Consider the following 14,979-nt stretch of genomic DNA (forward strand, 5'->3'; position numbering starts at 1 on the left):
TAATGCTATATTAAGATTCCCACCTCATTGTATCACTTCATGCTGGATATCACTCAATTAACTCTCAGACACTAAAATTACATTTGATCCATATTTATTCCCTGAGCTACTGCCGTAGCGCTACCACCCCCCAATGGCACACACACACTAATGTTTGTAAACTCCTTTTGGTTATTTTGTTGGTAAGTTATATGGGGATCCACCAGTATTCACATTACCTGTTTTCTGATGCTGTTGTCTTCCCTAGTGAGTCAACTGCTGTGCTTTATATATTGAAAGCACAACGTCGATATTTTTGTACGCTCAAGCTAGCATCCACTCACTACTTTGCTCCGGATGTATGACGGTACCACGCGTACTTTTACAACGCGTACCGTTACCACGCTACTTTTACCACGCAAGTCGTTACAACGACTTGCGTGGAGGGGCGCTGGATAGTAAATTATTTATTTACTATTCCAACTCCAGTCCCCGTGGACTCTAGTGAAAGGAGTTGGATAGTAAATTAAAGTATTTACTATCCTGGAGCGCCCCCCAGCGCATTTCGTTGTAACGACCTGCGTGGTAAAAGTAGCGTGCTAACGGTACCACGTTGTAAAAAATGCGTGGTAACCGTTGCATACCCTTTGCTCCGCATGGCGCCTGTTTGCATATTGATTATTGCCTTATCTCTGCTGCTATGGGCTAATGGCTGAAATTGGTCCATCACCTAACACACACTCTCTATAACCATGCCCTGGTGTTGCCCATCTTCCAAATTCCCTTTGTTGGCATTCACAACCGTCCCTGGAAATTCCCTGCATTGGCCCTACAAGTTTCACTATTCTGCTCCACCTTACAGGAATCAATCTTAGACTATTTCAGATTGAACGAGGCTCACCTACCTTGCAGGCCACACTCTGGGAAGCCTTTAAAACCTGTATCAGAGGTATGTGTATTTCACAACAATCTGGAGTACTGCAAGAGACCCATAAAGTTCTGACTTAGCTGGAGAAGGCCCATACCCAACTTGATCTCCAGACCCGTCCCCCGCTTTCTACTGCTCACAACGAAACAACACCTTGGGGGCATACCTTGGGTCACGTAGGCTACCGGCTGCCTGTTCTTCTGATCGTCGCAGCTGCTGCCTGTCTCCGTCACGCCGCCGCAGCCCACACCTAGCAGGGGGGCTCACAGACATCCGGACTACAGGTCCCAGACGCCTTTGCGACGTAAGCCACCGCCACTCACATTTCCCGCTCCAGGAGGCGCACAAAAAGGAGCACAGCCCCCGCACCGCTGGACCGCGCGCGGGACTGCGCCGGGCTAAGCCCGGGCAAAGGGCGGGCCGTCTGTGGCCGTCAGAGGATGGAAGAGGACGGGACGGGCCACTCCCCATGCTCCCCAGGATCAGGATCCCACCACCCTAGCGACTGGAATACTGTTAAGCGGCGAGAAGAAGGACCAGAAGGCTCACTGATTTGGACCAATAAAAACATTAAGCCAGAAAAATTAAGGGGGGCTTAATATTGTGAGCATAGGCATCGCCAGTCAGGACTGGTTGCAGTTGCAAAACTGGACATTTTGGTTGGTGCAACATGGCCCCAAAGGTTAATACCCGTGCCACAAGAGTGAAACCAAATATGCCTCTAACCCCCAAGGTAATTGTGCAAGATTGTAATATAGGGTCCCCCTTTAGCATACAGCCTACTGCGATAGATCAAATGCTGCGGAAAGTCAATAATGAAATAGAGCGCGCAGAGAGAAGACTGTCGATAACCCCCGTATTAGACAGTACTATCCCGCAACAGGTTATTACTGATGAACTGATAGCCAATTCCTCAAACACTGGTATAGAGCCCCTCACCCAGGAAATTCCCTGTGCTCAATTAGCTACTTGCACACCGGAGAAGATGGTTACACCAGACAAGAAAGCAACTACCAGTAATAAAAGAAAGCCCCGTCAGAAGACCCCAGGCCAAAAAAAATCTAAAACCCGACCATCAATCTCACAAAAGAGACCCAACGTCAACGTGGTAGAAGATACTGAGGTCATGGAGGTTGATCAAACAGGCCCTCCATCTTGGATGGCTGATGTAGTCACAAGCCTACAAAACTCCCTCGAACTACTCATAGCAAGCCAGATTAAACCCATAATTAGTAGACTTGATAAAATCATAAATGAGTTAAACAAGAGAGGAAAGAACCAGGTTAAACCTGCGAGTAACTGTGTTAACGGCATGATCCCCACAATAACCACTAGCCCACTCATTCAGCCTGCCACATTAATTGACCACACTGAGAGTAGACAGCACATTGGAGTGCACGATATAACACCAATAGATCCTTCAACATCCACGAATACGGTATCACACCAGGGCAGAGGGTCTAGTGCAATTGAAGGGGGGTCAAGCATTTTAACAGCACAGGTGCAAAAGGGTAAACCAGTACCCCAAACAAGATGTGATGTCAACTCAAGAGCAGTAAATCCCCTACCCAGCATAAATCTGCCACCTGAGGCTTGTCCTTACGTAGTGGTTCTGGGGGGGGGGGGTCCAGAATTAAAACCTGAGCAGAAAGAATCCTACCCGAGCTTAAAAATAAGACAATTGCATGGTTGAGCAAAAACAGACCGCTGGGAGGGAATGATTGTGGAGAAATTATGAATGTCAGAAGGGTGAACTGGTTAGGCAATAAAAAATAAAGACCTGGCAGGTAACTGTATAATTGTGAATTTCCGGGACAAGAGACAGGTGGAATATATACTGTCGGTGGATCATCACAATCATCAAGTAACATCAAAACGCTGCCATTGGGATATTTCTACCCCTTGCAACAAGGCCCATCTGACCCCAGACATTACCCGGGGAGAGCAGGCATGGCAGAACTTGCTACTGGGATGGGAAGGTTTGACACAAACACTGTGAGGGCGCAAGAACAAGACACTGCTATTTGGGAGAATAGATTTAGCCCCTTATTGAGCTTAGAAGACAACGATTGACCACGAATACATCAGATACCAGCCACCGAGGGTCCTGACATGAAGGATGACGCAATAAGTTCATTTTGTGGGGAAGGTGGAAAGACGAGGTTGACACCAAAAACAACAGCTAGTCAAATATATTCCCTAATGGCAAGCACAGACAGGGAGATTATCAAGGAGGCTGATATGTATCATATACCCCAAATAATTCGACTACAGGAGGCAAATTGGAGGGTGGCATCAGCGCAGGAGCTGACACAGAATTCTGGGGCTCACATTACACCCCAAAGGACAGAGGATAGGCCGATACTTGACCGTCAGAGAAATAAAAATCCAGCCAGGGTCTCTGAGGGGGAGCTGAAAATTCTATCTTGGAACGTTGCGGGCCTGGCTGGAAAATTCCACAACAAAGAATGGAGAGAGTACATAGGGGTGTTTCAGATAATTTGTTTGCAAGAAACCTGGGCACTTGAAATTAACCCCTTTCATATGGGCGGTTACAAATGCTTTTTTGCACCAGCACAAAAGGCTAGCTCAGGAAGAGCTATCCGAGGCCTGGTGGTATATATAGATCTTAACATGCAAGGCGTATGGACGAGCCCACCGTGGTCAGCCCATAACATACAGGCGCTACGGTATGTAAGGCCAGGACTCAGATTAACATTGTTCAATCTATACAATGGAAGGACTGTAAATGGGGAGAACCACACATTACAGGAACTAGACCATAGACTCCAACAGGAGCTAGATCATAGAAAAAGGGCCATGGAAAAATCCCTGGTAGTCCTGGGTGACTTAAATTGTCACCTGTGTCCAACAATGTTCCCTTTGAATGCAGATTGGTCCCGATGCTCTATGGAGAAGGGCCCACATTTCGAACACTTCACAGAAGGTTTAGTTCTCAGTAACCTATTAAAGACCTACGACCTGGAACACACAATTGACTTGGTCAGCCTTGTAGAGGATGGGTCCCTTACTCCAACTTTTAAAGGCAGAGGTTCCTCCTCCTACATAGACTATATCCTTGTGTCTAGGCATGCTAAAAAAACAATTAGTACAGTAGGGATTGAGTGGAGCGCATTTAGCGATCACAACCCCCTAGTTTTAACATTCAAACAGTGGGGCCGCTTTAAGTTTTGCCCCCGATGGATAGTGTTGCAGATCACAGATAGAGGAAGGCGGCTCAGATGGGCAAAAATAGACGGGGAAGCATTTTACAAAGAGTTAATATCACAAGGGAAGACACAGTTTGAGGAATGCTTGGACCCCATGATAGAGGGGAGTAACTTACTTGGGGCATTCAGCGTAGTGACCAAGCTGGTGGACGGTCTACTAAAAACGAAAGCACCAAAGAGGAATAAACTGCAGCCTAGGTGGTTCGATGGCAAGTGCTCACGAGCCATTAGAGATTTAAAACTTAGTTTAAAAACAAGGCCCAGGGATTCCTAAAGAATAGGTCAGTGCAGACGTATGTACAAAAATGCACTGAAACAAAGAAAGACCACCCTACAAACAGAAGCTTGGGCAGATCTGAGAGAGGCGGGAGAAAGAAGGGACATGTCCCAATTCTGGAGGATTGTCAATAATCCCTGTTTCCAGGATAGTAATACTCCCGAGATCGGGTCGAGCATTTTACCTGAACAATGGGTCTCACATTACGAGGGTTTATATAACCATAATCAGGATACAGAAATGGACTGGGTGGTGGACGTTCAACAGGTTCCAGGAATTGAGTCCACCCTTGCAGAAATAACAGCTGGGATCCAGGCCCTTACACGTAATAAGGCGCCGGGCCCTGATGGATCCCCACCTGATTTATACTTGAGTAAAGTAGACCTTTGGGCCCCCATCCTCACAAGAGAGTTTAACACTGCAGTTCAGCTTGGCTCGCCCCGATCTTGGTCTACAGCGGCCATTGTCCCTATCTTTAAGAAGGGTAATAGGGATAACCCGCAATGTTACAGACCAATCTCCCTGATCAATGTCTCAGCAAAAGTTTTGGGCCGGGTAATTCTGCAAAGGCTTATGGACTGGACCGAGGAACACCATCTAATTACTGATATTCCGTACGGTTTCAGACCAGGAAGGCCCTCAAGCGATCAATGCCTTAATTTGTATTTGTTGATCGCCAAATACACCAAATCAGCAATGAGGCTATGTATCTGGGCTTCATGGATTTGGCTGCAGCCTTTGATCATGTAAATAGGAACAAGTTATGGGGCCTGATGAGGGATATGGGAATTGATTCAGGCCTGATCCATATTTTGAGTGAATTGCACCAGGACACAACAGCTATGGTACGTTATAACACGGAGGGACAGAATACAGAGTAATTTCCCTGCACCAGTGGAGTGCGACAGGGTTGCATTCTTGCACCCTTTCTGTTCTCGCTCTACATCAATAACCTGGATCAGGCATTGCTGGCTTTAAACTCGGACTGCCCAAAAGTAGGATCGCGTCATATTCCGGTAATTTTGTACGCGGATGACGAGGTCCTGCTAGCACGCACACCGAGGGCCCTGCAATGCTTAATCGATGGTTTCGTAAACTTTATGGGGACTCTGGATCTGTCAGTAAACCTGAGCAAATCCTTTGTGATGCTAGCTGGTACCAAATCGTGTAAAAGGTTCTCATATAGGATAGGGAACCACACACTAGAGAAGGTTAAGTCTTTTTCCTATTTAGGGTTACTGTTCGACGGGGCACTCACCTTCAGATCTTTAGTGGTGGACCGTCACTCAAAACTATTCTCCACAAATGGTGTTATAGCAAATTATGGACGCCGGCTGGGTCGTTGGTCCCCTGAACAGGTTCTGCATCTCTACAGATCGGTAGGTTGCGCAAGAATAACGTGCGGGTCGGAAGTCTGGGGCTACGTGAATGTGGAGCAATTGCAAGTTAAGGAAAATAAATACATGCAGAGGATCCTAAAAGTTCCTCAGTGCACCTCAACTGCAATTGTACATTGTGAACTGGGGTGTCCATTCATTGAGGACCAGATTAGGTCAAGACCCATATTGGAGTGGTTGAATACTTGGTCAAATCCTGAGGCAGGCCTAGGTAGACAAATCTTGGGAGACTGCCTGCAGAGGGACAAAGGGTTACATATCCCATGGCTAAACTATATCAAGACCACCCTGGAAAGCATTGACCAGAGGATTTGTTTATCAATCCTAAGATCATTGTACCCTCGGACAAATTAAAAATTAAAAAACTGTTATCCGATCATTATGTGAACCGCAGATCAGCAGGGGAAACAACCAAACAATCTGTAGCTGGCCTCAGTCTTATAAAAAATTAGGGCATGGAGCCATACCTGTACCTGGTACATAACACACACAATAGATTCCTGATGACCCGCCTTAGGTTTAACCTTTTACCACACTTATTAGCGGATCCTGCAGGATTCACGCCAACAATTGCGCAGAAGGGTGCTTGTGGCTGCGACAATAGGTCTCTGCAAGACACCCTTCAATTTGTACTACTGTGCCCCTTTTTTAAATACCCCCGGTGTAAATATTTGGTACAAATTTTAAAAAAAGAAAAATTTAGGCACGCTAAAATGGCTTTACTTTATCTGCAAAGAGCTAACGACCCATGGACTCTCTACCGTATCATGAATTTTTTGAGGCTTGCCGTGAGGCTAAGAAATACAAGCAGAATTAACTAAAGTTACGTGTTTTTTTTTAATAGTATGTAGCACTTTTAGTCTTTTATCTGTTTGTATTAGTAATTCCAGATGACTATCAGCTGTAATTTTATTCTATTTAACTCTGTATATATATTGCACTTTTATGATTTTTTTTTTAATCATCGAATAAAGAATTCCTGAACTGAACTGGACTACTGCTCATACACTTACACGCACTGCACTCCTAACTAAATTCTGAAACTTGGCAGTCCATGAGATCTTATTTCTGGAGAAGTATATTAGGGCCCGCAAATTTGCTGAGGGTGAGCACATGGGATTTACGTTGGCCCACCTACTGTGCCCCTTCCGGGGGGTACGTCCTACATTTAAAAAATGCACACTGATTATGGATCCCTAATATCCTCAAATGATTAGATACTCACCACTCTCCTCCAATATTATACACGCCTTTACACTGCGCAGCTGTCCAGGTACTTCACAGCACAATTTGACTACCCCGAAAAGGTGCCTATGGTGTGGCTTACCACAGCACAACAACACTTCCTGAGGGAGCTGCTTACCTGTGATGAAATTATACAAGCTATGAACTCCTTGAGTGGTAACAATGCTCCAGGACTCGATGGATTCACAGGAGATTTTTACAACTGTTTCAGACACATCCTGGTGCCACGTCTGATGGCCATGTACACTAAATATTTCACAACTGCGTTACTTTTCCCGACGTTGTGAGAAGCGGTAATAACTCTACTCCTTAAGCCAGGTAAAGGCTCTCATCACTGTGGGTCCTAAAGGCCTCTGTCCCTACTAAATTTCAATAACAAGATACTTGCCAAAGCGATTTCTAACCGCCTCGTGTTATTAATAGACCAGATAGTTTACCACCACAGTCCAGGTTTGTCTCACACCACTATACCTCCTTAAATCTCCACATGTTTTTTCCAGTCCTAAACAGAATTTCCTTGAGCACGCCAGCGACTGTAACTCTTTTAGACATGGAGAGAGCATTCAACTCCTTAGAATGGCCAATTTTCAATGCAACATTAAGTAAGCTGGGTATACCTCAGGAGTTTTCCTCCTTAATTGTTCTTCTCTACACCACCCCAACGGTGTGCCTTAGAATAAATTCTTCAGTGACCCACCTATTCCCTATTACATATTGCTCGCAACAGGGTTACCCATTGTCCTCATTGCTGTTCATCATAGCAATGGACCCTCTTGTCTTACACCTACATCAGAACCATATACTTCGTGACCTGCAGTTTTGTTCCAACCAGTACCTGCATCATTGTATGCAGATAGCTCCTGTTCTTCACAAGGTGGTGCATTTTGGGTCACATTCTGGACTCCTGATTAGTTGGTCAAAATCCAAACTTTTTCCACTGTTGGACGGTACTACTCCATTTCAATGTGAATTTCCCTTGAGGTGGTGTGATGGCTCTGTTAGATATCTTGGGATACATCTACACTGAGATAAGAAACAAGTGCCCAAATTGGATTATAGCCCTGCCAAAGATACCTTGGCCCAGTGTAACGCTGGCTATGCCACCCACTCTCTGTTCATGGGCGAATTGCAATCATTAAAATGGTGGTACTTCCCTGAATTTCAGTGCTTATTCCAAAATGTTCCACTACCCTGAACAATATGTTTTTACACACCTTGCAGGGGATACTGTTGAAGCTTATTTGGGCTGGTAAACGTCCATGCATCGGCTGGGACACACTAGTCCTACCATATGAAGGGGGAAGGTTTGGCTTGCGGCATTTTAAGCTGTACTGACTTGTAACCCGGTGTCAGTACACTCACCATTGGTGCCATAAGGATACCAGACTTCTCTACGCCAAACCTGAATGTGACGTAGTTGCAAAAGTGCCCTTGTGGTCTATATTGCCCAAAGGTTTCCCCGTGGATACTGTTGACATACAATCGCTTTCTACCTCATGCTTTGCCTGGCGTAAATTACAGCACTTATTAAAAGCCACATTGCTGTACTCTGCTTCATTGGTCGTTGCCGACAACCACTGGCTTCCCATCTCCCCTGAACAATTGGTTACACGCACTCTGACCTGTTATAACATTCGTACATTTGGTTATTTCTTTTCCTGAATGTTATGTTTTTTTATTACTCCACTGGCTCTCAGTTTGCAGCTACAACAGTGATGGAGCATTTTAAGTTCCAATGTGTCCATAGTGCGCTGCGTGTACTAATTTCATCTTACCCTTTGGCACCTGAAGAGCTCATATCAGTCACACTCACAATTGATGATAACAACAGCACTTGTTTAATAACTAAACTCTATCACTCATTCCTATCATTTCTACCTGTTAAGGATCAAAAACTTTGTGCACACTGGGAGAGCGATTTGGGCTTTCCGCTGTCAGACAAAATGTGGTCTGCCTGCTGTCAACAAGCACAGTTGGTTTCCCTCAAGCATCACATTAAAAGTATTCATTTTAAATTCCTACGCCCCGCCTATGTCACCCCGACCAATCTCCACAAATTCGACCCCTCCAGATCCCCAAAATGCCCTAAATGCCAAGACGTTGATACCAACCTCTTGCAAATAACTTGGACATGCAGGCATATTGCACGATATTGAGTAGAGATTTTTTCTTGTCTGACTTAAATGGTGGTAACTACCATTGCTTCGACCCCCTTATGGCTTTGCTAGGGTATGTCTATGGCCTCCCAAAAGACATTCGCTGGTATACAGTCCCCCCAGGATATTGCGGCGTGGGTTTGCAAATTTTGCGGCACAAAAATAAAAATTTGTTCACACAAAAATTGAAATTTTGTGGCATTATTGCAGCACTTTATTTTACTCGTAATCGTTCCTTTTCAGTCTTAAATCAATGGAAACTTTTTTTTCAGAGTATTCCACTTTCAAATCGGCATGTTTGAAGTGTCTGAGAGTATTTGTTTGCAATGCTAAGTCTCTGTGTCCTCTAATGACTGGCAGCAACATTCTTCTTATGTTGCTGGCAGCCAATCCAAGCTCTTGCGGAACTCTGACTGACTTCCTCAGGGGCAAGATGGCCCAAGGGAAATAAAGATTCCCGGGCCAAGACACTCATGCTAGCCTAAATGCACCTCTGCTGGGTCCCAAAACAAGAAGAGAGGGCATGTGTTGGTGCCCAATGCGGCTTCCTCCTTCCTGTCTACTCCTGCCCCAGAGCAGGCAGCTGGGACCTCTACCCTGACCAGTGGAATCAACTCTTTCACTCCCCCACCATCGGCCCTGCACCATGGTTTGCTGTAATTCGATTCTCTCACAGCTGCTCATGCACTATATAACTGTGCAATAAACAACAGGTTACACACGTGATTATACGGACGGTACCCCCCTTGCCCCCACCTTCCTCCCACCACCACCCCCTCCTCTAGGGCGCAAGTCCTAAAAAAGAAGTGGGAGGGACTGGCAAAGTTAGGTCATTTAGGTAGTTTGGTAAGTTAGATTGTTTGCAAGTGACATCATGGCGCATGGCACCATAGCACATGAGGTCACGACTCGTGGCATTGCATGTGAGATCACAGGAAGTGAACTCTCTGGAAGTGAATTCAGATATTAAAACCTCACACATATGTCTATCAGGTAAATCATAAGTAAAGTTAAGCGCTTTATTCGATTTTACTAATTTGATTTTGCTTTGGGCTTGTGCCAAAAAAAGTGGTGCAATCCCGAAGCAAAATCTGTCCCGCAAACAATAATATTTTTTTATTTAAACTTTGCCACAAATAAATTGGCAACAAGGAGAAGCATGGCAGTAGACGTCTTCTGCTAGATTGGTTGCAAAGTCTGCATTTATAAACATTTTATGGGGTTAAGGCATCTGCTTCAGAGGTCGGCAGTAATTCTCAGGGAAAAATAATAATGGTAAGATAACTCTGGCGGTTAATGCTTTTGCTGAAGAGATCTTTGTTTTGTCTAGTCCCAGATTTGCATCAAAGTAGTATAGAAGGTTAATGTGTCTCCTACAAAGCACATCACATAACATGCAGATGGGAGATTATTATTTTATGTAGCCAGGTAAGTAAGTTACTGCTTTGAACACAGAGATCCTTTTGTTAAATGCAGTTCATAAATTATAATCCTTCTAATATAGCACAGTGAGCCATGAAAGATATGTGATGCCTACACCTTATAATCTTCACTGACTCATGTAGCACATCTTGTACATTGATTTACACACTTACATGATTTACTGTCAATGTGAAATGTGTATGTTATGTAAAGCACTCTGACATCCTGCATTGGGATGAGTAGTACTGTAAAAAAAATGAAGTAGTACTGTTTAAATTGGTATTTTTGTAAATACTTGACAGAGCGACACATCTGATATTCTTATAGTGCACTTACTTACATAAAGCGACTCAAGCATGCCTCTGTTAGGTACCAAGTGAGGGGCTAAGCTTGGAGGCCTATGGAGCTGGCTGTGTGAGAGCCTTGCTCCACGTCGTCCCCGTAAAATTCCAAACTAAAAAACCCTAATTGCTCGCCATCGACGCCGGGACCCGTGAATTGCGGGGTCCTCGATCCAGGGGGCCGCCCCGTGAGAGCTGGGGGGAGCGCTGAGGACTCCTGAACCTTGGAGAGACCTGACTCTACAGCTGTGGAGGAGGCGTGAAAATGGGGGCGGCCGGGCAAGATGCACCTGGGCCCGCGCGGACTGCGGGGTGACCCAGGTCCAGTGATAGAAGTGGGCGGGGACGGAAGGGCACGGCGTGCCCCTACTTCTAAAAATTCTTTCAGTCCGTTCCCCTACATCTTACTTTCTACAAAGCATCCCGGGACGGCAAGAATAGTCCTAAATAAAAATGAGAAAAAAATTTTTCATCCCAATTCCAGGGGCTGCTCGCACTTCTCTGTGACTCCAGAGGCTGCAGCAGCCCCTCCCTGAGCGCTCTCAGCCTGAGGGCAGGCCCTTTGTCATTCCGATTGAGGCTGATTAGCCCCTTTCGAATGACAATGCGCCGCCCTTTGCCTTTAGCACAGGGGTTCCCGATCTGTGCCGCACCCTGGTGTGCCTTTAAAACTAAACAGGGGCGTCGCGAACAGATGCTATAATTATTAATTGTGTACGCCCTCTAAGTCAAAGTCTCGAGTAAACTTTTAGCTCAAATTTCACTTCTCATCAGCCCGGGCGTGCTGAGATGCCAACAAATGCATCAGTGTGAAAGGCTGTTTGAACTCTGAGGCAGAAGCTGCAGCACTTTCGGAAGGAGTATTTCACTGCAAAATATACGTTATGTTTTTTACCACGCAATATGAAACCAATTGCCTTGAATAGACACCAATAGAAAGTAGGTTGCATCACTCACACGCATAGATTACTGATGCTGTTTGTTAGTCATTTTAACTCCAGCTGCACTCAAATTCCTGATTTTTGTTGATGACTGAGTAAAAGTGTTTCTGTCTGAAGTCAGTAGAGGTCTGTGTCTTACAGGAGCCAATCGGGCTTCTAAATGTTGAATGCAGGCCTCGTGGGCCCAGGGAGGCGTGTGGAGGGCTGGGGTGGGGGTGGGGGTGGATGGGAGATTCCAGCAAACGTCTCAGCATGTATCACTAATTTGGGGTGTTATGCACGTACCACTAAAGATGGTATCAATGTTTAATTTGGTAGCTGTGCATGTTGAGGGGGATTTGGGTATGATAAACTGCAAAAAAGAACATACACTTCCCTGCTAAGCTCCTAATTGTCCCAAGGATTGTATATGAACAGCAGGGTCTGGAGCTGTGTAGTGGACTGGACAGAAGGCTGTTTGCCAAAACGAATTTCAGCTGGTGTGAAATTTAACAGCATTGGGCCAGCGAGCCTAAAGCTACAGCTCTTGAGGTGGATGCTAGTAACTCTGAGTGAGCAGTCTGTACAGCAGTCTCACAGAACTGATTTACTTCTTGGCACTATGTGAACTTTGCAGGAAAGGAGAGGTGACTGGGCAGGGGAGGCGACTGGGCAGGGGAGGCGACTGGGCAACTGGGCAGGGGAGGCGACTTGGCAGGGGAGGCGACTGGGCAGGAGAGGTGACGGGGCAGGAGAAGTGACGAAGCATTAGAAGTAATGGGGCAGGAGCAATGATTAGGCTTGAGCAGGAATGGTAACCGGGCAGGAGCAGTGAACGGTCCCTTTCTCTTCTGAGCCGGCAGGAGCAGTGAACGGGGCAGGAGCAGTGAACGGGGCAGGAGCGGTGAACGGGGCAGGAGCAGTGAACGGGGCAGGAGCGGTTATCGGGGCAGGAGCGGTGAACGGGGCAGGAGCGGTGAACGGGGCAGGAGCGGGGAACGGGGCAGGAGTGGGGAATGGACAGGAGCAGTGAATGGGGCAGGAGCAGTGAACGGGAAGGAGCGGTGAGTGGGGCAGGAGCGGTGAACGGGGCAGGAGCGGTGAACAGGGCAAGAGCGGTGAACGGGGCAGGAGCGGTGAACCGGGCAGGAGCGGTGAACGGGACAGGAGCGGTGAACGGGGCAGGAGCGGTGAACGGGGCAGGAGCGGTGAACGGGACAGGAGCGGTGAACGGGGCAGGAGCGGTGAACGGGGCAGGAGCGGTGAACGGGGCAGGAGTGGTGACAGGACAGGAGTGGTGACAGGATAGGAGAAGTGACGGGACAGGAGAAGTGACGGGACAGGAGAAGTGACGGGACAGGAGAAGTGACGGGTCTCGGCCCCCTGGTTTACGGCAGAGCTGGCCCACTCCCGTAGACAATGTAAAGTTGCCGAACGGACATGGAGAGCCCAATATGATGGCGAGGCAAAACGGATTTACAAATCCATGATGAAATCCTATCATGGATTAATCCTACAGGGAAAGAAGTGCTATTTAGCTAAAAGAATTGAGGAAGCAGCTAACTCCTGTAAGGAGATTTTCTCGATCGTTAGGGAATTCACTACCCTGCGATCGAATTCTGCACAGGAAGTTCCGGCTGAGACCTGGGCCGATACCATTGCGAATTGTTTCACTATCAAAATTAGGCAGATACAGGACTCCTTCCCTCCGAGACCGATAGCCATTCTTTCGACTTTGTCGAATGAGATAGCTCACCTGCCCACCCTTGGCCCTGTCCTGTTGGACTTCCCGCCCCTCACGACAGCCTCATCTTTAGCATTGATGAGGAATCTCAAATCTGGCTCACCACGTGATCCTTGCCCGGCGAAATTCTTAGCTAGAATGGCAGATGTTGTTAACCCTATAGCCAACCCTATTCTTAATCTTTCTCTGAGTCAGGGAGCCTTGCCACATTCCTGGAAACAGGCCATGGTTATTCCTCTCCTTAAAAAGCCCAACCTTGCCCCGGAAGTCCCGGCCAATTATAGACCGATCTCGCTCCTCCCAGCACTCACTAAAATCCTGGAGAAACATGTTCACAGCGTGCTCTCCAACTTCCTGGAGTCAAATGAGCTTCTCCACGCGTCTCAATCGGGTTTTCGACCCAACTTAAGTACTGAGACTGCGCTCCTGGAAGTTTCAGAGATTGTGAAGGAGGTGCTGGATGCCGGAGGCAGGGTGATGTTAGTTATGTTAGACTTGTCGGCAGCTTTTGACACCGTCCCCCATGAGGATCTCCTCACAAGACTACATGACATCGGTCTAGGGGGGACGGTGCTCAACTGGTTTTGTTCTTTCTTAGCCAACCGCCGACAAACGGTCTGGGCCTCTCCTGGATCTACCGAAATGCCGCCATTGGGAGTTGGAGTTCCTCAGGGCTCAGTATTGAGCCCTACTCTATTTAACATCTTTATGACCCTCTGGCGACATTGGTGGAGTCCTACGGGGCCCAGATCGTCTCATATGCTGACGACACCAGGCTTCTCTTCACCTGCCGTAAGAGCGAAGAATTCGATGGGGAAAGTATCCGTGAGTGCCTTGGGGCTGTTTTTAACTGGTTCCAACTGAACAGCCTCAAGTGTAACTCGGATAAATCCGAGATACTTTTCTTTGGATGCCCATCGGATCCGGATTGGCATGGTTGGTGGCCTGCCGACATGTTCCCTCCAGCTCAGTCTTCTGAATGGGCTAAGAACCTGGGAATTAAAATTGACAACGGGCTTACGCTCAAATCCCAGGTGTCAACTCTCACAGGAACATGTTTCGGCATCCTCAGGATGCTTCGAAAGTTTTTTCCATTGCTTTCTGAGGAACATCGGAGAATAACTGTACAGGCCCTCATTGGATCCAGACTGGATTACGCTAACATTCTGTATCTGGGTCTTCCGGAATATCTCTTACAGCGTTTGCAGGTGACCCAGAATGCTGCGGCACGAGCTATTTTTGGCCTGCATCGTCGAGCTAGTGCCTCGAACTTGCTGCAATCTCTCCATTGGCTCCCCATACCGAAGAGGGTAATGTTCAAGGCCCTGACACTAGCCCAC

The sequence above is a fragment of the Lissotriton vulgaris genome, chromosome 9 (assembly GCF_964263255.1).
Source record: "Lissotriton vulgaris chromosome 9, aLisVul1.2, whole genome shotgun sequence".
In the NCBI taxonomy this organism is placed as follows: Eukaryota; Metazoa; Chordata; class Amphibia; order Caudata; family Salamandridae; genus Lissotriton; species Lissotriton vulgaris.